The 24,490-nt window shown below is 37.3% G+C and overlaps 1 long non-coding RNA gene across 1 annotated transcript; it reads right to left on the bottom strand.

Annotated features, from left to right (window-relative positions):
- Positions 1–18,334: 18,334 nt before the first annotated feature.
- LOC115919505 lies at positions 18,335–19,571 on the bottom strand. Its single transcript, XR_004061882.1, has 2 exons — positions 19,472–19,571; positions 18,335–19,378 (listed from the first exon to the last, which is right to left on the bottom strand). It is a non-coding gene; the product is annotated as an uncharacterized LOC115919505 (long non-coding RNA).
- Between the last annotated feature and the right edge of the window lie 4,919 nt (positions 19,572–24,490).

Here is a 24,490-nt window from a genome sequence, read left to right as displayed (position 1 = left end):
TTTCACTCCACAGACCAGTAATAAAGTCGTCTTGCTTTGAAATTTAAAGATGTTTTACAGAAGATGTTTTAGGATTTCTTTACAGATGTATGGACAAAACATACACGTTCATTTCCACTTCAACATACAAAATAGTATCGTTTGACTTGTGCTAAAATCCTTGTCATGTTTTGTGACATACATTTTATATCTGACTGGGGATTGATACTGATGTGCAGTGATTTGACATCTCATCAACAGCCGACATTTTTCAGCTCTATGGAAGAACACATCCCAATAACAGCTCGGGTGCATGTCATAAATGGTTCCCCTCTCTCTCTCTCTCTCTCCCTTTCTCTCTCTCTCTCTCTCCCTCTCTCCCTCCCTCTCTCTGTACATGTTGCACAATTTCGACTTCTCAAAAAATTCCAGGGTGAAATTCTTTCCAGGGCATCGGCATTCCATCACCAACCTATTGCTACCGAGTTGTAATACATAGAGTGTTGGAATTAGAATGAAGTACTACCAAGTTTTTATGCACAAATGCACGGTTGCGTTGGCAGCAGCAGGGTCGGCAATAAACCATTTAGACCTAATTCAATATGCTTTCTCCAAGATCCATTTCAGCTCTGTATATTTGAGCATGTAATTTGCGGTGTTCAATGAGAGAGAGGGAGAAAGCGTTGACACATTGAACAAGGATACAAGTTCATACGACTGTGCTTTTTTATAAATGTTAACAGCAACAAAAACTAGATGGAACTTCGACTGCGCGCAGTCAAAAATGATGCCTCCGTCATAGAGCAATTACAAACCAAAACAGAAGAAATTTTTCAAATTCAAGTTTCATTGCAATCCATTAACAGGTTCTCAGAATATCGTGATTACAAGTAATTTCTCATATACATATATGACCCTTTGATCTTTGACCTCATGACCCTAAAATCTAATCAGCTCATTGGCTCTGCAAGATGTCCTGAGTTAAATAGTAATCCATCTGTCAGTTCTAATGAGAATGCGTTCACAAGCTATTTTTGCATACGTAATGAGCCCATGACATTTGACCTTTGACCTCATGACCCAAGAATCTACTCAATTCATTGGCTCTGCAAGATACATATATGATCTAAGTTTGGCAGGAATCCATCAATCTGTTCTAATGATAATGCGATCACAAGATATTTTTGCATACATAATGAGCCCATGACCTTTGACCTCATGACCCCAAAATCTAATCAGTTCATCGGCTCTGCAAGTAACATACATGACCTAAGTTTGGCAGGAATTCATCAATCGGTTCTTGAGATAACTCGATCACGAGCTGTTTTTGCATACATAATAAGCCCTGTGACCTTTGAACTTTGACCTCGTGACCCAAAAATCTAATCAGTTCATTGGCTCTGCAAGATACCTACTTGACCAAAGTTTTGCAGGAATCCATCAATCTGTTCTTGAGAGAATGCGATCACGAGCTGTTTTTGCATACATAATGAGCCCTGTGACCTTTGACCTGGTGACCCCAAAATCTATTCAGTTCATCGGCTCTGCAAGATACATACATGACCAAAGTTTGGTAGGAATCCATCAATCGGTTCTTCAGATAACGCGATCACGAGAACGGGACGTACGGACGGACGGACAACCAAAAAACATAATGCCTCCGGCTACTTCGTAACGGAGGCATAAAAATACAAAAGAAAGAGAACAAATACCTGTACTCAAGAAAGGCCCTTAGGACAGGCATGTTCACATAAACATAAATTCATGCAAAAACTAATTAATTAAATTTCTTTAAATGAAATACGAACAGATATAGACAAAATTTGACAACAGAAAATGACTTTTAATATCAACAGCTAGACAGACCCTCTCACAACATACATGTACTCACTACATCTAGGCCTATAGAACTGTATCAATAAGGCCTATACAGCGATATATAATAGTTTGATGGTTGACAGCAGCGAGGGCATTATAAACTCAGGTTACGGTTAATGTCCTTCTGCCACTCCCCAGTTGAGCTCTGCGTTAGTCAACTTCCCTCCCCCCCCCCCCCCCACAAAAAAAAGTGAGAACAAAATTTATTTGAACAATGTCACTCTTTCCTGATGATTTCTATATCTATAGGCCTACCATTTTGAAAGTCATGTTATTCATGCTATAACTTCTTGATTGATGCCAGTGGTTCTAATCAACCCTCCCAGTAAAGGTCTTTTGTCTTGCTCTACATATATCATAAAAAACACTGTCAAGGGCAACACATTACTTCATTATACTGCTTCATGTAGCTATGCGTATGGCTACAATGTATCCAAGTACATTTCGTACCGATGAAAATTTGATTGCTAATTGTATATTATGTGTAGGTATGGAACTATTGTTCAAATGACGTACACGTTCATATTAAAGGGAGCTCATGCTTTACGACCCCTAGATACACTTCATCACATGCCCCACCCTCCCCTTGATTCCTCTATAGACTTTCCATGCTTCACCTGGTCTGACTGTGATGTGCAGCTGCAGCAGGAAGGTTCAACCTCAAAAAGGTCTAGCAAGTGTCTCTCATATTCATAATTTTGTCGCTGGAGTCGGGAATGAAAAAAGGGAATGCTGGCTCCAATTGATCATTCTGTTTTCTAGGGCAGCTCCAATTTAAATTGGAATATATTTTGGAAACGATTAGTTTCATAACACTGTATCTACTGTGGGAAATTTACTACATCACAGTAGGAATATGAATGCTTATGAAATTGTAAGCCAATAAATACTGGTAATTTTCAGTGCGTGTAGTTCATCCTTGCTGATTCAAAACAGAACAAAACTTTTTGCAATTCATGATAGATCTGCTACAAAAACTGACATTAACAAGGAAGTTCAGCATATATTTTGTTGATATATATTTGGCTGCTATGTGTAACTACCGTATGGAAAATATATGCAGTGAAACCTGTATAGAAACCACTCAAGGAAGCCAAAAAGTGCTCTCTATATTATAACAGGTTATCTTTATATCAAAGTTTGTTTAATATTTTTTGTTCGATATGAAATGCAGTTAAAGAGAATAAGACATGGTCTTTATATAAAGAAAATGTAATTCGTACCTAGGTTAAAATATTTAAAAATGGCATTGACTGCATCATCTCCTTCAAATATAGAACACCATCTTCCAGATTTCATTGTCTCCATGAACCTTGAAGTAAGACGGGTCGAATTGCATATCAGGGTCCCACTCTAGCCATGTCATATCCTACAATTCATATAACTGGGCGGGGCTTATCATGAGTGCGCACTAATGATTGGCAAGCTGTCATGTCAACTGACTTTGTCAGTTTAGTTTCTTATGGTTCTTAATTAGTTTCTTCATATAATGTTGTCATCTAGCCTGAACACTCCTTTTGTTATACAATGATTCTTATACAACATTTCTTTATAGGGCTTTCATATAAATTTCCTATATCCTGGACAGCTCATTAACCATATGGGTCATGTTTGTCCAAACCCATGTCTTAGCCTTCAGGGGGAGCTCAGCTCAAGACCATGGACTCATCCATGCCAAGACCATGTGAAATCCAAGCTAGCATCTCATGCATATTGTAGCAGCATGAGCATAGCCGTCAATGATGATAGATCAGAATATATTGCTACAGGCCCAAGAGGTGTTGTTCGGCTAAAAATAGACCCGAGTCCATTTTGATTAGAGAGGGCACACTGCATCATCAAGAGCACTAATAATTTGGCACCTTTAAATTGGCGCATGAAGAGTTTCATGAAGTCCTTCAAAAAACTGTTCGGGCATTCCAAGTATCAATTAATTATGAATCAGTGGAGAAGAGCAGGGAGCAGACCTACAGGAAACTTGTAAAAGTGAGGGGTTTTTTTACCAAGAAAATGTGATTATCATATACTGTATATCTGTAAGTCTGTGAATAACAAATTTCTCACATGTTACATGAAGGTGAAATCCAGACCATAACTTTGTTTACTGATTTTCTGAGAGATGAGATGGGTGTGTACACAAGCCTCCCCATTCCATTCTAGTATCCTTTACTTGATGCTATATTGGGTACCCTCTGGCAAGCTCCCAGATGTCTCATCCAAGTCAAAGGTGTAACGTTGTAATTGTGTACATCAGGGTTTGCATGATCTTCCTACCCCCTCCTTCACATTTACATGTACATTTTCAACTCAATTTACATGTACAATGTAGGTTTGTTGTAAACATCAAATCCTCATTTCTTCAAATGGTACTTAGAAATAATGTAGTAATTGCAATTTCTTTTTATACTTACAATGTAGGTAAAGAACGCTGACAAAATCAATCACCAAGATAAAAATAACAATACTCAAGAATGCTTTCAGAAAAGGCTTTATAAACATGAATTCAAATATCTAATAAGTCTTTTCTTATACCCTTTTCTAACTGCACTCTATCGGAGTCACACCGATGAAAATACCGATTGAATTTTCCTTATGTAAACAAAGGTGAAACCGCAGTTTTCCCCCTGTCGGTTTCTAACTGCCGGTGAAATTCACTCGCTGTGGCGAGCCCTCGCCGGAAGTGAAGAATTATTACGTAATTATTAAGCCCGCGCTCCAGTCAACAAACACAGCTGGTTACGGTAAAGCGCGCGTATACTGCGACCTTTGACCATTTTAATCGCTTTTTTAATCGCCCTTTTCTCCCGAACGTTTTCTAACTGCACGTTTCATCGGTGTCACACCGATAGAATGAGAATTTCTCCTGCTCTAGAGCAGGAGAATTTAATCGCCTATTTCTCTTCTTTTCATCGGCTATTTAATCGCCTTTTTCTCCTCTGTTGCTTTCTAACTGGCACTTTCATCGGATGCGTCCGGATGCATCCGATGAAAATCAGTGCAGTTAGAAAAGGGTATTACTTTCAAATCCTAGATTTCTATCAGTTCACTTATAGAATTTGAATCACAAAACAAATCTAAAGAAATGATGCTCACATCATGATGTCAAATAGTGATACAGCCAAATCAATAATTCCAAATTGTATTTTGAATATATTTGATATAGTTTGGCCACGCTAACAACAGTTCTGAATACTGAGCATGAAGCATGCAAATTCTATGAGCCTCGGTGTACAATAAAGTATTGATTGCGGTGCTGTTTTACATGTACTGTATATGAGCAATGGTGTAATCACCTTTCATGAATGAAATATGAATTGATTTTTAGCGTGTTCACCTGCCAAGATGATAGGGCAGGTAATTCTCTCTGCACAATCTAAAGCCCTATTTACATTAAATCATTTCATGTAATGTGATTTGGAATTAATCTTTGTATGTGAATTGGTTCCGGGGTATCTGCCTAGTTTAATATAAATAGTGGTTCTGGCTCTTTGATCAAATTTGAAAAAATTAATAATTCAAATCAGTTTTGTGTCAATCTGCCTACAAAATAATTGATATTGCTTACAAATCTTCTCTACAATCTAAGGCCCTATTTAAGCTTTAAAACTTGTCATTAATACTTGTTTTATATCAATTGATTTTATCATGTCTATCTCCCTAGTCACGATAATTAATGGTTCTTACTTGCTCTTACATGAAGACCTCTTCACATAAGAAAGTAAATCTTTGTACTCAGAACTGGAGTTAACCTGTTGTGTTTATGTGAATCGGCTCTAGTGTGCCCACCTTTCCATTTTGAATTTGAATCTGACTCTTCAATCTTAAGCCATGTTCACACGACCAATTAAATCTTAATCACCTGATGTGATTTTTTTGGACGATTTAACAAAGAAATAAAGATTTTTGACTTTAAAAAAAGATATACCTGTACAACAGTTTTCAAGCAAAAGGAATCACTAACAACATTGAACATTGAAATGACACAATGGGGGAGGGGAAACATTTTAAAATCACACCCTCCCTGCCTCCTACCCCTCCCCTTCTCTTCCCAATCCCCTCCCAATCAACATCCTTGCCAGTTTGTATGAGTGTCATGTGTTTTTGAATCTTGCATTGGGTAACAGAATGATGAAAGTCATGCTTCACATTAAACTTTCCAGAAAGACCATTGCTTCAAATCAAGACAATTTCCTAGTTTCCTGGGCTGTGTGGTCAATGTACTTGACTCACAGCCAGCACATGTACCCGGGTATGTAGCTACAGTTTAAATGAAGGGGCAGACATTTTTTTTGATGCAGTCATGTCACATTGGAGGTACTGTTTTAAAGAGACCAATCACAATCATCACACCTACAATATATATTTGAACTTCATTAGAAGACATAAATCATTAAAAACAATATTTTCAGAGACCATGTCACCTTCTTTCAAATGTGAAATGGACTTTCAAGAGTTGGATTTCTTTTGGTAGAAATGAAAATGAGTATTACACCATGTAAATGAATCCTCATCCATTATAACCAAACTCAATGTCTTACTTCCAGCAAACATGCAAGATAGGCAATAAGATCTGTGTAATTATTACAAAAATATGAACAGGGTGACTGTAGGATGATGGGTATGACCTAAACACAATTTCCAATTAATAAAACATCTGTCTGTGTACTGTATGTGTTAGATTTCACCTCTTTGCTCCTCATTTTGTTTGACCTGTTGGTTACATGTGGAGTCATCTACATGTAGTTCTACCTATAAAAAATGTATTGATATTCCGGCAGTTAATTTGTATCTATTATACAAAATTTCTGGAAATTTTGGCTAATTTGATTCGGTGGCAAATATATTTCATTGACTTCACATAGGCATATCCTTTGAAGCATTTCATTGAAATTATTTTGCAGGTACCTTGAAGCATCTCTAGACATGGATGTGTGCACTTTTTTAAGTATTGGCAATATCTGATCAATTATTATTAATAAGTTTGTGCAAAAATTTGAAAATTTATACAATCTTCCTAATTTGCAGACATTATAAGCATCTACAATGAAAATATAAAACAATATAAAGAAACAGGAAAGGAATTGCAGAGGAAAAGAAAAAACATTACAGCTATAATTTAAATCCTTTGATTTGTTACTTTGTACCACAAATACAAATACAAAAACTGGCATACATGCAGGCTGCAAGCAAGAGAATCTATATTCTGGTTTGTATCCTCCTCCACTAATGTGATGATAATCCAGTCACAAACATCATGCTAAAGTGCGATTGGCACTTCAAAATCAAATTATGCCCTGGTCTGATGAGCTACGACCATGAGCAGTGATAATGTGAATTCTCCACATTGTGCTTCAATTAGACCATGCTTAAAATCAACCACATGAAAAGGACGCAGGTGCATAGATGCATACATTCATTGTTCCAATATCTGCCCTAAAGGTACATACATGAATACTATTGAATCTATATATTAAAAAAAGAAAAAAATCTGGATATCACAATAAACAGATGCAAGAAATGATATATATATATATTTTTTTTAAAAGGTTCATAGAAAATTTAGACTTTTTGTAAACATTGAACATCATATCTGTAAATAAAAGCAATGATGAAAAGATGGCATATAATAAATAATAATATTGGATTCTTATATAGCGCACGTATCGACCTTGCAATTGCAAGGTTGTTCAACAATGCATGTTGTTCATGGTAAAATAAAAACCAACTCAAAAATCAGACATTTAGATTGACAAAAACATTTGATGCAAGCACGCCATGAGAGTTTGATATTTGAATTAAAAATATTATACAAAATGAAAAAATTCATAACTGTAATGCCTGTTTCTGCTATATCCTCATGCACAGAGACCCTATAGTACAACATAGATACACAAGGGAGAATGCTAATGATCTGAAACTCAATAAATGGGGCTAATAAACTGCAACAAAATCCCAAGTTCACCGAGAGCTACTTGGGGGACATCGTTCTTCAATAGGTAGCCTAAATTTGTTAGAGATTGTCTTCTCTCATGAACCTCTTGAGATTTCTCAATCAAGGCACGAGTCTGGAAGACGTAAGTTAATGGACTTCGGGGGATGGATGTTGTAGAAGACTTGATTGGAATACAGAAAAATGCACTTTACTGACGGCACAATATTATTGGTCTGCAGGCAATTCCCCCCTCCCCCCTCCCCCTTGATCTATTGATATTTAATGTTTCGCATATTTTAAAAATTCAACATTAAACCCACTGTGTGTGTGGTACAACTACATCTACATATTTAACATGCAATGTAATATACAAAACAGGTTAGAAAATGATATTTGTAAAGGAATTAAACAAAGCCATCTGTACACAGATTTTGACCAACTACAGTTGTAGATTTCAGTTGGTTACAATGTATTCTTTTGTTTAGTGCTTGCCCAAAAAGCAGTTTGCCATATTGTGCCCAACTAGAACCAGGTTTGCCAAACTCTGTATGCTGTAGATGGCTCTGGAATCAAACGAAGGATTTTGTTCTCCCTTTAAAATATAGGAGCCATTTTCCACCAATAAATATTGGCAGTCTTTCACAGTTTTAGGGTCGTCTGGAATCAGAATATTACCATCCATATATGTCCACATGTACAATGGATTAGCTTTTAGAGTGAACAGGGTTTTCTGAATGTGAATTAGGCTTCACATGCTAGTAGTTTTCAGGACCATTCCTTAATGTGAAGCGACCTTTACACTTGAGTTGACCACAAGAGCCCTAAACTGCAAGTAGAGTGTGAAATGACATGTAAATTGGCATCTATAGGCGACAGAGTTTACAAGCCTGAGAGGCTGAGACCGTAGTACATGTAGGTCCATGCTGAGACACTACATACTGTACAAAGTGATCTGTACTTATTCTTCTACAGAGCCACTTATAATTTCTTCATATCACAACAAAAAAACTGGATCATTAAAAAAAAATGAATGAAATTGCAACATGGTATCTATTTTAGAGGTTAATTTTAACATTCTATGTCCGTCAAAATGTGAATAATTAGAATTACTCCCCCCCCCCCCCCCTTCCCCCCCGTAGAATCAGAATCTTAATGTTGTTTTTAGCGCAGACTCCAACTGTTTTGAGTAAAGCCTAACCAATCTTCAAAGTGGCTGTGGTGCAGTCTACATGTATATAGTCTCAGATTTCAGACCCTATATGATGCATTATGGCTGAGAGGGGTTGGGCGTGCAAACTAGGTAGAATTCTCCTTCAAAAAAAAATCAAATAGTTTATAGTCAAGACTAGAAGATGGCTTTGATCCAGAGGAAAGGTTGGCATTCCTTGCCCATTAGTCAAGCAATTTACCAAATGCACCTGAAAACCAAGGGTGGGCGCAATGTACACTTGCAAGGCATTGGATGGCAGTCTTGTTTACACTAACAGGCTTCAAAAACAACACCTCAGATGAGTGGGTCTCAGTGTAATATACACCTGTTTGACTTCTATGATAGATATACTAGCAGTATATCTGTGCTCTATATATGTCAGAACTACACCATGTAGACCTGCAAATATAAACCATTACACAATGACTGTTTGGGACAGCAATGCTCCATAGCTAAGTAATAGTAATTGGCCCAAAATAAATCATAATCAGCCTTTTCAACAGTATCTGACAAATAATCAAGTTTCAATTTTGTTTTCCGACATATACATGTAATGTACATGTTTCTTGATATTATCTTTGCACGTAATTCTGGGAACGAAACCTAAACATCTCCATTTACATAACTGTACATACCTGTACATGCAAACACAGTACTAGTAGTATTAGAATGATTCATGATGGTTCCTCGCATGTGTGCTTTCACTCTACTTCTTTTGCCATGACAAGAAAGTACAATGAAGATCTACACTTGCTGATTGCTGCAAAGTAGTAAGAGGCATATATTTCAATGTTTACATTATCTATGGTGTACACTGTGTTTGTTAAAAATGACACATGTACAATGTATGTATATGAAGGTGATTCCCCTTTGAGATATATTATTGCTTACATGTATACCGCCACATGCCTTTTTGCCATTTTTTTTCTTGAGTTTGAAAGGGATTATGTTCGGTGTGTGTAAAATATGTAAATGTATATCAATTACAAGTTGCATTCCCCCTTATTTTGCCAAGTGGGGTTCCCCTGTTCCAAGTAGACCTGCATACATGTACTAAAAGTATAACACACTGGCTGGTAAAGTTGATAATACTACATGTATGTACTATATTGGCCCTGCCTGCATTATTCTGAATGTTAAACTATAATATGTATGCCTACACAGTGATAGTCTACCTAGTAATGAACAACAATACCAGGCAAATCAATATAAACCATTCAATTTACTTCAATCTACTTCCCACCCAGTAGAATTAGTAGTAAGCCTCCCTGGAGCTAGAATGTACATGTATCGCATTCAACATTGACTAGGCCAAACATAATGCATACAAAAATATGAAGCGTGATCCTGTTATAGCCTTGTAATAATGTTATGAAAAGAGTAAGCTGGTTAGTAATTTACTAAGCCTAGCTCATGGTAGAATGGGCTTTTCCAATTGTCTTATTATTGAAAGTATTTGAATCAATTGTGTACTCCCCACCAACTTCCATCCACCAGTTCCACCTTGTATCTTTATAAATTTTACACACTCTCCAGAATGTACATGTAATTGTAAATGAGAAGAAAATACATTTCCTATTTATCAAAGGAAATATACAGGGGGCGATTGAAAGGGGGCGAATGAAAGGGGGCTACCGGTTATAGGGGCAATTCACTAACTTTTAAGGCAAATTCAACCCTGTCCCCATTTACATGTATTCTGAGCACTGATGTACAATGGAATGAGAGGGCCAGGATGAGAAAGGGGAGGAGAGGGGTACAGTGGCTATTTTGTATGCTCCTGGGGCGAATGCACCTCAGGGCCCCCATTCTCTTTTGAGCACTGATCCCTGACTGAAAGAAAAGGCTCACGGGTGTGGAAAGCTAAAGGGGCTACAGTTCCTTTGGGCTGCCATTTATTTTTAGCATTGATTCCCAATGGTATGAAATATATATCACTTTCTCAGAGAAGGGATGAAAATTTAATTCTGCCCCACAGCTAGATTTAGCTTTTTATCTACGTCAGAATTCAGCAATCCCTCTAAATCACAAGACAAGAGCAAATACCACCATGAGACAAACATGTTATCTACAATTATCGAGAAAGCTTTCCAGTGTAGTCTCATGTAAAATTCATAAATGGGCTTGTTTTTCAAACTTATTCATCGTCAAATATGAAATCTGTTCAATTCTTGAGAAAGAAGAAACATTGTGAACAGGTCATGAGTGTCCATATACTGAGTTTACAATGCAATTTTGCCTCCTGCCATATACATGTCCACATGTATATAGTTTTGTGGACTTGAAAAAAAATAGCTATATTTTTACGAAGACACATTTTGCCACACTCGACCCAGGTGAGGTAAATGGGTACCTGGCAGGTATCAATTCCTTGAAATGCTGGAGCGCTGTAATGGAAGCTAGGCTAGAACGGGGTAATAATTAATGCGCCTCTGAAAAGCATTTCTAGATAGACAGCACTAAAGAAATGCCTATAATTATTATTAACTCCTGTTTGGAGCGAGAAGGGCACACCTCATTTACTTTAACACAGAGTTAATACCCTTCCATCTCCAAACAGACGATATGATCTGCCAACACATTCCTGTGATCATTGATTACAATCTAGAAGTCTCTTACAAATTAATAACTTAATAATTAATTCATCGCAACACTCTGTTTAGATTAGCTTTCCCTGCATGCTTCTGAAGTGTCAAATTCATGTTGTTCATTTGTAGTTTTTCTGGGCCATTTCCATTTCCGGTGTTACCACATGAGGAGGGGGGAGGGGGGGGGGGTCCGAGGAGGGAGGTTGCATTATTATGAGGATAGTATGGCTGGAATGTGGTCATGCCTTGTCCACAGTGATGACGAGGCAGTGAACACTTCCATTGCCTCGTAACAAACAACCCCACAGTCTGAGAAAGAGGCCCAAGCAGACGCAGTGTTATAGGATGTGCTCTTATTTCACAATGCATCTTTAATAACAAAAGCAGATGTGTGCAACCATGCAAATAAATACAGTCATGGATACAGCAATGCTGGAGACATCTGTCTCACTGAGGCAATAGAAAATTGTCTCAGTTTGATATTCAGCAAATGAGGGAACATTTTGTACATGTACATGCAACTGGTCAAATAGACATTCAAGATGTATTAGCTCATAAAATGATTTCATAGAGCTGCATTTGGAAATGCTTCTTGTTTTGACCCATTCATTACATCAGTTCTGACTTCTAACTTCCAAGGTCTCAGCTCGACAGAATGAAGTGTTTTAAAATTAATGTTTCAATGATTGAGAATCATAGGAAAGAGGTCTTGATGAAAACACTGGCCTTGAACTCAATTGACAGGTTATAATTTGTGGCAATAAATTACCAATAACTTATTGACAGAATGCACTAGCAATCCATATTCAAAATAAAATATGCATAAATCAATTCTATATTTGAAAATCCTCTGAAAACTGCAGCAATTACTTTAAAAGATTATTTCGATTATTGCCAAAAAAAAAGAGAAAAAAAGAAGACCTTAATTATTAAATTTATAGCTTGGCACCTAAATAAAGCATCACCATGCAGTCCCTTATTTCAGAGCGCACACTCAGCAAGTCCCAATTTAGGGATGATTTGTACTTGCAGGCAAGATACTATTCAGAGAGTTTCACAGCAGCTTGCAGGCAGGCACACTGTAGTGAGTTTACAAACAAAGCTCTGATAGCTGATTTATGAGAAATAGACACATCACTGAACACTAAAAGATCTGTGAGTTTAGTACTAGTGGAATGCATTAAGCCAAGGTGAGAAATGTACACAAGCAGGCTAGTCTTCAGCCAAGTATCACTTATACTGTTTTCACACTGGCAATATTTTGCTTAAACCCGTACTATAGGTGGGGCTAAGACCCCTCTTAACCCCGTACTATTGGTGAAGTTAAGGGGGGTCTTAGCCCCACCTATAGAACGGGGTTAAGCCTATTCCACTTTCTGTTCAGATTGGCTTTTACCAAAGTGGGCTAAAGTTGGCTAACCCCACCTATAGTACAGGGTTAACTAACCCTGCAACAGGGAAAAAATTAATATTTATTTTTCGGGGGCTACTTTTCAAGTTTGCCTGCATGAAATTAACACTCTAAAATTTGTTTTGCATTGAACTCTATGCAAATTTACAGGGGCTCTTTTGTGATTTTCGAGGGCTCTTTTGAGCATTTTGGGGCTATTTCGCCCTGAGCCCCCGTGTATTTTTATCACTGCCCTGCAAAATAGCAGGGCTAACCCCGCAATTGTGGTGCTAACTCCTGCTAACCCCGCAATTGCGGTGCCCAGCAAATGAATGAGAACAGAAATGAAAAATGGTCCGGTACTACGCAATGGAGCGTATCGCAGCTGGCCAGATGCGAAGTATGTCCAATCATAACATTCACGATATCCGGGGTTAACAAATTGCAGTGAGAACAGCGTGAATTTTCTTATTCCAGAATAGGCGCTAGTACGGGACTAAAAACAGCGTGTGTGAAGAGCCAAAAAAAAATAGTCCAGGGTTAAGGATAGTACGGGGCTAAGCAAAGTATGGGGTTAAGCAAAACCAGTGTGAAAAGAGTATTATAGGAGATACATTTGGCTCTTTACAGTGCACTGTTTTTCATTTTGTCATTATCTACATTTTGTTGACAAGAATAGCTACATGTAGATGATTATCTATAAATATCTTTATGATAAATATTTTATTTATACTATTTTAAGTCTTTCTTGCTTATATGGTACCCCCAAAGCGTTTTGCATCCGGATTTTAAAAAGTATATAATACAAATGACTTTTAATAGTATTGGCCCCCTAAAATACAGGTCAAAGGTCATATCTGTCAAGTCTTGAGCTGCCTACGCAGAAAGAAAATCATGGAGCTGCATTAAAAATTGATGATACCCTGATACTGGAAGACAGTGATATGTGCACAGATCGGTAAGATCATCCCTGAGGATTTAACGAGTCTGGCTACACTAGTCTCAGTTCTGAATTACCTGTCGGGGACAGTGCAATGATTAGTGTTGAGACTTCAAAAGGGAAATTACATGCAATGTTAGCTTTGGAAGTAGTCTCTACCGAGAAACCCTGATAAACAAGTCAATGTTGGCTTTCAAAACATTGCATACACAGACAATTTGAGAGTAACAAGAAGTGGTGTACACTGTAGTCTGTCTAGGGCTGCAGTTCAAGTCACGAGACTGCTGAAAAATGTTCTGTTCACATGACTAGGCCGAAAGCCAGGGCCAAACCATTAAAATATGGCAACACTAGTCAGTAGTCACTAGACTACAAAACTGGTGTCTACATATACATGTAGCTGATACCAGCTGCATCTACTCTGCAAACAAAAATCATCAATTTGTTCACATTTTGGTGTTTTGCCAGTAGCAACTAACGGCAAACAGGACGAAAAATTTTCAAAAATCCACCTCTTGGAGTGTGGCTTTTAGAAACGCCTGCCAAAGTTTCACAGATTTTTGCAGTGTAAATGCAAACTTCGGTAAGATACCAATATTTGCTCACGCGACTCTCCTCGCGTCCGTGCTAATGCATGCTTGAGCACTGCCAAGTGGCGAATGTGCACTACTCACCAAAAAATTATTATGCGCAACAACCAACAACAACAAAAATGTCAATTTTATTTTTGGGTTCTTCTTGCAGTGTAAATGGTAGTCAAAAATGTTCAAAATGATGTTTAGGATGTGTGAATGGGCCTTCTGTGAAAAGTAGCTCAGAGTCTGAACTTTCCCGTCTACAGAAGACATATTTACATAGCCCCTGTACAGTAATTGTTCATGACAACCATCTTCAAAGCCAGCTTTCTGCTTGAATCAATCTGAGAGTCAGAACTAGATTCAAGAGATGGTGTGCCACCTTTCACATCCATGACTGATTACATACAAAACCATGTAATATCCTTTTTATATTAATTCATGTTTCAATAATAGAGAAACTGGAGACTTTATTCTCTGTTATTTACACACAAGGAAACCTATGCTTTATAGGAAACGGACCAGTAAATCAGTTTGGAGTGGAGATAAATGACTTTTGACTTGGCAAATCTCCAAGATATAACATAATGTGAATATCACACAGACAAATAGGGCCAGTATTGTGCTGGGAAATAATGTGCTATAGAATATATATGTATGTAAATGAAAAATGCTACACAGGTATGGAAAGTTAATCCACTGTCTGTGAGTGAAAAAAAGAGAGAAATCACTGAATATTTAAAGTCAAAATTAACAAAAATCAACAAACAAATAAAGAGTAAAATATTTTCAATTCAAAAACTCTCCTGAAGTAAACTGATTTACAATTGCTATAAAAGCATTTAAAAAAAAATATACTCCAATCTGAAATCCCTTTTTAAATCTTGAAGTGACTTTACAACTTATAATGAAAAGTTCAGTCACGAAAGTATGGATAAGTAATTGAACACAAAGTTTTGTAAATGTTTACTCTATTTAAAAAAATTTGAATTCAAATTATAATCATCCAACAAAGATTGTAGTCCCGTTCATGCTGTAAGATCTTAACATTACTGCAATTATGCACATTTACATGTATACAATTAGCCAGTATAGTAGATTATTTTGTGTTTTATACATGTACATTTATATTGTTTAAAAGAACAAGGACGGCCAACAGCAAATTTGGCTTTACTCTTAAACCTGTCCTTGAATCGAACATTGTATTACAATTAGACCCTACAAGAGTGCAGTTTTATTTGTCTGTAATGAAAACACAATGCACATGACAATGCCTTGGCCTCAATTGATGCATAGACTACATGTCTAGAAATGGCAGAGCCTGTATATAAATACCTATCACTGTTGGTGAACCAAGATATTTGTCACGGCTGTCAGTTACTCGCCATTTGTGGCTCCTCTCAATTATTGTGAGTATTATACAATGGCATGTTTCTAACACAGGAGGCATTGCTGCGATCATTTACACAATGATAAATGACGAGGCTGGAGATGACAATGAGTGTTCTAATTAACGAGATGTATGAGAACTTGTTCAAGTGGGCCTACATGTACATGCATGTGCAGTTAGGAAAAGAGAAAAGAAAGCATAATGGCACAAGTACGCATGTGTGTGTATTACTTACAGAACAGTGTACATTTCAATTATGCAGAACAATGGTGCTGCATGTTGACACTTTGTAGGTTATTATGAAAGAAATAACAATACAAGTATTGTAAAAAATCACCCTAAATTGGCTTATAGTGTTAAATTAGATATAATCAAACAAACAAAATAACTATTTAATTGAAACAAATAACAAACAAATAAATTACAGGTAATAATTAATTAATTAATAAATAAATAAAAACTTTGTGGATACAATGGGCTAATTTTACCAACATGTCCCCAAAGGCAAGTTGATCTAAATGAAATTATGAGAGGATATTTCCCCTTTCCTACTAATTGATAATCAATAACATGTGTACAGGATCTTGAACACTTCAAAATAGTGAAATACATCTAACTTCATTAAACAACAACAAAATCAAATCATATTTTGAAATAGACTATACATGGTGTAAGCCGAAGAAAAAGCTTTTTCATACACTTTCACTTTTGTTGAAAGTATTCTACGGTCAAATATTCAAGACAAAGTGCAGCACTCCAAAGCACTAGATATTGGTGTCACAATGCAGAAACGCCCAAAGACACTGTATAATGGACAAGTGCAGTGTGTATAGTACATGCACCTGCGATTTCAAAGGAAAAAAATACCCCATTATTTCAAATTCTGAACTATTCTTCAACTTTTTATGTGAAAAAAAACTTTTGTTCTGCATCATAATAGATCTAGTATTGACAGGCCATGGCTCATTAACTTGTGCCAACCTTTGAATAATTAATTAAACAGTGTACCTGTTTCAGTTTCACAAGGTCCATTAAATGCAGCTGCTGATTTTTCGGGTCACGGTTAAAACTATAACTCCTCTATGATCTCAAGCCTGAACTACATGTATGCCCTTTGACTTCATCTCTGGTCACAGTACGGTTTAAAGGTCTCCTTGGGCTATAGTTTTAACCATAACCCTGAAAGCAGTCAATATTCGCATATTAATACTCGCCCATTAACAAGAGTCTTTGACACCTACTGTACACAATGTCAACATTCGACATTGCACATGGTTAGGCTCAGGGACATCCATGGCACACAAACTCACAAAAGTTGGATTATAAGGTAACATGTGATACTTCTACCAATTTTCACTCATTTACACAGAATGATGGAATTTAATTGAAGAAATTCCAGTAACAAAGGGTCCAAGAAATTGAAATCAAGTACAAGGAAATACTTTGCAGAATGTGTCATATTCTGTGTGTACCTAACTAAGTTTCAAGGCAGAGAAGTAACATGGAGATCAAGGACTTCAAATCATATTCTGTCTGGGAATCAGACAGCAAGGTGCTGAATATATAATATCTAGTGTATTGTTTATATTGAAATAACGCCTATTGAAATGAAATATTTTCAGTAAAGAGGGTTTTTCTCTCACTTGCGTGACTTGTTTAGAAGCAGGATAGTTACAGACTGCAGTGCCCAAATAGCCTGATATTTGGGTAACAATGGACCCAAAATATATCTACTGTATACATGTAGTTGGGCAGTAACATGCCTGGATATGATGGTCGATATTCAGGCAAGAGGCATCAGCCCCTTTGCAAAAATGTGCCAGATGCCCATGTGTACATGTAACCTGGAAAGTGCAATAGGGATGCAAAACAAACCTCCTTACATGTATTTGGGATTGAGATAACACTAAACTTGTTATTACTTACAAGTTCAAAGGGTCCATGATCAAAGAAATGCTTGACAGACGATGCGCTAGGTCATGTCATGCGAGTACTAAGCAGTTTGAACATGTTAAAGTGATCACTAACTTTCAAACTTTTTTTTCTTCTCCAAATTCTCACTTGGATTTAACTTGGTCAAACAAAGTTTGGACCACATTTTTGCGCCAGAAAACATGGAATAACTTTGTTCTGGATGCCCTGGAAGCAAAATAAGTAGCAAAGTTGGACATTCTCATTAAAATAATTCAAAATAATTTCTCTACTAGCATTTGAGCAGGCTTTAAGCACTACAATTACCATTCCTGCAGCACAGAATGAGAAGAGATGACATGTCAAGACTTATGAACTAGTGCATGGAATGGACTGTTTTGGATAAGGATACATGTATGTTCTTCTCAACTGTCAGTCACTGCAGAGGCAACTCGAGGTCATCCATCCAAACTCTTTCAGAAAAGAAGCAGACTGGACATGAGAGCAAATGCCTTCAGAGTTAGAGTGGTGAGTGACTGGAACTCCCAGAGTTAGAGCGGTGAGTGACTGGAACTCCCTACCAACTGAGGTTGTCACTGCCACATGCATCTGTGAACTCTTTCAAAGCCAGACTTGACAAATTTTGGTGTGATGAACTACATCAAATTCTCACCCTTGGAAAGATGAGACTAGTCATTAGATTAAATCAACGTTTAAACAGTTGCCATATTACACACCGTTACTGTTACACCTCATGAGATCAAAACTATAAAAGAAGGAAGATGGAACTTGGGAGCAGTCTCTCGAATAAGTCTAAGTCTAAGTTTGTGGACAGTTAATTCTATAACAACACATGTTTCAATGGGATGTCCAAGAAATTAGACTTCTGAAGGTTTCAAGAAACGGCCCCCTGGATGACAGATAGATCTGATATACATGATCTACACTCAAGAACTCTGCATTTTTTTCAGTAAATCAGGTAATGAGGTAATAAGTTAATAAGTTAATTATTTTTAACTCGTCTAACAACATTTCAAGGTATTCAAGTCAAGGTCTAGATTTGTAAGACTGAATAACTTAGACTCAAGTTAACCTAATGTTAGACTTAGAGCTCTATTTATCTGCATAAACCTGATAAACAATAGATTAGACCACTCATAGCTGCGTTGTGTGGAATTTAAAAAAATGAAGACTCTCTTTAAGTTTTAATATTGATTCTCAAAATGTTCAAACTAATCTCAAAGTCAAACATCATTCATTGTCCGTTTAATGACAATTGATGACACCTAAAACTTGATGCTTTGTCGATTTCATTTATTTGCTTGTTTCCACTGAACATTGTAGATCTAGTTAATTCAACGGCACATTTCCAGCTAAAGTAAAGTCTAAACTCGGCCCATGTTGATCAAGTCAATATGAATGAATGGGGTAAAGACAACACGCATGCATTCACGTCACTGCACTACTTACTGCGTAGCCTGCGACTGGGGCCCCGTAGTTGCCGTTGGTTTCTTGGGTCCACCACGGTCATCCGTTCTGCGATGTTTTGGTGGCTTACGCTTCTTTCTCGCCTGGATTGCCATAACTGCAAGAGAACACAGAAAGTTATAACATTATCATTTACTCCAAATTCATCACATTACCCGAATCATATTTCAAATCAGAGATATCTGCTCACCTTTTCTGGAACTCATTGTGAGATTTTTCACCGGCGTATTCCGTAATACAATCGACAATGCAATTCAGCCGCGTGCATTATGTGTACAAAATCCTGCCTAGCCTGCATACAATATACACTTCATGTAGCATACGCATGCGTGAAGACCTTTTCGGTGAAGCGGGATAATTGATTGAATTTTGGATGTTGATGCAACATCAAGGAATTATGTTGCTTGGTAAGAAAAGTGTAACATCTTTAGAAACTTCAACAAAATCATGTCTTGATAAAATATCATGTGTTTTTTTAATCCCGTCCTCATTTGTTTGTACTAGAATGAATGTCAATGAATTTCATAAAGAACCAATTTTCTAAATTTATAATGCTCCAAAGCATGTCAGCGTTTTTCAACATTTTCAGTCATGCAGGGGCGGCGATCCCGGGGGGGGGGGGACACAAAATTTGCAAAAGTGCAACAAAATATATAGCAAATACTGACTAAAGGCTGCAACACGCTTTGAGGCTCTGGAGGGCCCAAGAGTGCAACGTTTAGACAAATGCAAAAATCTTCAAGCTCGGTCGCTATACACTCCCTAGCATATAATATCCTTCAAAACGTACAAGCAAATATTGTAGAAAATCTGTATATTCCGTTGGTATCATCACCTCTCTGGTATCATGTAAGCACAGTTTGCACTGTATGTTTACAAGATTAAGATAATATATATATATATATATATATATATTTTTTTTTTTTTGGGGGGGGGGGGGAGTGCCATATTGTATGTTACAGGAAGTTCCGTAATATTGGTTGGTTTTAATAGTTTACTATCACATAGTCTATAATTATATTTGCCATTTCAACTCCCATGGCATAACCTAGGCCCTACTAAATATTTACAACCCTTCGGACTGCACACTAATTGACCGGCAAAGTAAAAGTAACGTGTGAAAAAGTATATTGTTTGTTTTTATACTAAGGAATGTGCTAAGGATATCAACGGAATACAGATTTTCTACAATATTTACGCGTACATTTTAAAGGATCATTTTTTGAAGCGAGGATTATTATTATGCGAGGGAGGTTAGCGACCGAGTGAGACAATTTGCATTTTAATTAGTCTTATAACGCTGCACTCTTGGGCCCTCCATCAGGGCCTAAACGTTTGTGGAAGTCTTTAGTCAGTAATTACTATACATTTTTCGGGGGCCCTTTTTTAACTTTTTTTTTTTAAATTCCGGAGGAACGACCCCCCCTAAAGAAATTGAGGGGGAAGTGCCCCCCCCCCCACGTTCCCGTCCCCGTCCCCCGAGATCGCCCCAATACCCCCTTACATTTGTACATGCCTTTCATGAAGGATATGGTCGTCATTTTCTACTCCAGTTGTCTCTATGCATTGACACAATACCATAAGCAAATCTTTATAGAGGGGCGGAGGTGCAAAATCACCCACAAAAGATATCACCCCGATGCTAATCAATCTCCTGATACGCCTATTGTGGCCCAAGTTCCCATGATTTAAATATTACTTTTGCAATAATGTTCTTCGCATGATTCGTATTCGTGCTGGGCTATTCAATATTTATTGGAGGGTCTCTCTCTCCCTCTCTCTCTCTCTCTCTCTCTCTCTCTCCCCCTCTCTCTCTCTCTCTCTCTCTCTCTCTCTCTCTCTCTCTCTCTCTAACATTATACATGTAGTATTATTCCGTCCAGGTCCCTCTCTGTTCACAGTAGCAATGTGCAATTATTTAAAATCATTTCAACTGAGTTCACTAATTCATCAATTTCTTTTATTTGACGCCGAGAGTAAATCAGGCCCGCCTATTTGGACAGCCATGTTTTGTCGTACCCCTGGAAAAGTCGGCCCTAATTTTTGTCTTGAGTGGCGTATCCAGAAATGTAGACCGACAGCAGGGGGGGGGGGGGGAGACGGGATGCGTTATTTTCTACTGCGGCACAGATTGGGGCTTTTTTTTTTTTAAGGGGTCTTGATTTAACCCTAACCCTAACCCTAACCCTTAACTTTCCCATAGGCTCAACACGCACACCTAACCCCAATCTGTGCCGCCGAAAAAAATAACGCAGGCCATACTCAAGTCAAAGTTACGTAAGCACTGCCAGAATAATTATCTTGAATAGTTTTGAATTTTTGTAAATGTTATATAATCTGATTAATCTCTACACTTTTGAGGGAGGGAGGGGGTACAGAGGATGTGAGAGATAGAGCCCGGGGAGAGAGGGGAGGAGGGAGGGAGAGGAGGAGAGATATAAAGAGGGGGGGGGGGGGGGATAGAGAGGCAAGACCACTACCTCTACGAGAGTGCGTTAGTGCTATACTTGTAATGTTTTAGCCACAAGATGGCGCGCGAACAAATTGACCCTGTTGACTTTTGAACAGAATTTCGCCCACGCAGCTAGCTACCCACTGTGAACCGGTGAACCAGATCTGAAAGGATATTTGCTCAGTCTGGTTGACAATAACACCTGGTAAAGCAGACGTTAGTTATAAATGATATGTTTTTACAGGTTATTGGTATATCAAGTGAACTGTCTGTCATTATCGAAAAATCTATGTTTGTCTTTAAAACAAGAAAATTAAATACCTATATAAGGAGGTGCCGGTGGGAAAAAGAAGAAGAAGAAGAAGAAGAAGAGAAGAAGAAGAAGAAGAAGAAGAAGAAGAAGAAGAAGAAGAAGAAGAAGAAGAAGAAGAAGAAGAAGAAGAAGAAGAAGAAGAAGAAGAAGAAGAAGAAGAAGAAGAAGAAGAAGAAGAAGAAGAAGAAGAAGAAGAAGAAGAAGAAGAAGAAGAAGAGAGAAGAAGAAGAAGAAGAAGAAGAAGAAGAAGAAAAAAAGGAGGGGGAGGAGGAGGAGAAGAAGAGATTCGAATATAAAGCCATAAATAATATTAAATATTTACGATATGCCTGTATCGCTGGACAAAATGATAAAATTGTGAGGAATGTTTTCCAACATTAATTTTTAAACACTAAAAGCGTATTGTCTCGTACCCCTCCCAAATGTTATAAAATATAATGGCATTTTCTCTTACATCCATCATCAAGCCTGATACACCGATTTTTCAAAGATTGTTTAAAGAAATAAATTCTGATATCTTGGCAAGAGTGAAGTGGTCTCCCTATTATATTTCAATTATGAATTCACACGCCCTGGAAAAGATACATAACGCATCATCGGTTGCTCTTGTTCTCTCATTAGCTGAAAATTAGGTGAATCCTAACTTAAGAGTGTATAATACATTAATACAAGCGAATCCCGAACTCGTTTCGCATCTATTCAAATAACTTTCTTTCAGTAGTATAACGGACAATCTTGGATTAACCTAAAAGTGACCTTATTACAAAGCGTCTGGTATACAGAACTGCCGTTTACAAACCTCTAAATATTTTATCGAGACATTCAAGTATACTTCATTTATTTATCAAATTTATTTGAGCCTCAATATGTTTCTGGATAAGTCTGGAAAATTAATACACGAAAAGGGATATTTACATGGTACAAAGACTTTCTGTTTCACGCGATGTTTTGTTTGTGTTTTTGATTCGTTTTGTTTATAGCATATACGCCACGAATAATCACATGACATTGAGGCCTATCTGTATTGTATATGTTGCCCATAGACATGATAAGGTTGGAGTAAATTTTCCTAAAACCTATTTCCATGACGACTCTTGACGAGTGTGACAATATGATTTATTCTTGACAGATTAAGTATATATCTTTTCAAAACTTATTAATCAAACTAATTGACCAGTTATGAGAAGATACAAATTCTATTCTATCAAGAATCATATCGTTACAAAAAAAAATCGTTGTAAAAAAAGATTTGCAAGGTGCATTTTATTGGCATCTCCGGTAACCCGCACAGTACCAGGAAAACTGAGTGAAATTGAATTTTGACCCTGACAAGGGTATTGTTTACTTTCTTTGTTTTGCTTCTTCCGTGAATTTCACTCTCAATAGAAATTGATCGGTATAAAGCGGGGAGTAGTTATACTTTCAATAAACCTACAAAATGGGTAGCCCAAGCCCAAGGCATTTATTCTAATGGAACTGTGAACAAAAGTCCCTGTCGTATACGCAAAACGTATGATATGGAATTGAACGTGCAAATTATTGTCGACACGTGTTTAGCGTTCTATGCCGTTATTAAATGGCGTTAACACAAAGTGCCACCCCTCCCCCCGTCGAAAATGGAAAATATAACTGAAAAGAAGGGTGGAAACCCGAAACAGATAAGAAGGAATGGAGAGACGAAGTGAATGAAAGGAGATAATAAGACCCTCTCCCAACCCTCTCTATTATACTTTATTCTCTCGCATGTCATTTACCGAGTGAGACGTGTGCCCCCTCACTTATACCGGCGCACGCCCCCTCAATGGCTAGGCCACTGTCGTCATTGATGTCTGAATACAAATATAAATTGAAGTCATTTAATTTTCAACTCTGATAGCCAGACGATTTCATTTAACGGAAATTGTTGAATAGGAGGTTTTTACTCATTAAAAGATAAAAGCCCTATATATATATATATATATATATATAATATATTACAATGTATAAATCACTGGCGTTTTTTTTTCTTTTTCGGGGTTGTTGTTGTTGTTGCTTGTCACAAATTATGGAATGACCATTTTTTAATGAAAACCTGAATCCGGCCTTGTATGAATTCAACATGAAGAGTGACTGTAGTCCTTTATAGTGCATGAGAGGACAAAATGGATGTACAAAAATTAGTACTCCAAAGATTATTCTTTCTCGATCCTCACGATATCTAATTTCTTTTGTTCTACATTCTCTGCTTATAGGTTCAAGCCATTTCTCATACACTGAAGGTACCAGCAAAATTTGTGAACGTGCATTGAATTTCTTTATGTTTTCTCTATAATACCGCTTGGCGCTTTCCAGTTTATATTCACTTCAATATAGTGTGCTTATTTTTTGTTGTTATGGCCACGAAGATTGCCATTCGGAGTTATATACCGGAAGCATTCACAAGACGCCCTATTTTATATGTTCTA

The sequence above is a fragment of the Strongylocentrotus purpuratus genome, unplaced genomic scaffold (assembly GCF_000002235.5).
Source record: "Strongylocentrotus purpuratus isolate Spur 01 unplaced genomic scaffold, Spur_5.0 spur5_scaffold_6, whole genome shotgun sequence".
In the NCBI taxonomy this organism is placed as follows: domain Eukaryota; kingdom Metazoa; phylum Echinodermata; class Echinoidea; order Camarodonta; family Strongylocentrotidae; genus Strongylocentrotus; species Strongylocentrotus purpuratus.
Note: the sequence above shows the minus strand (reverse complement) of the source record. Positions and strands in the feature narration are given on the sequence as shown.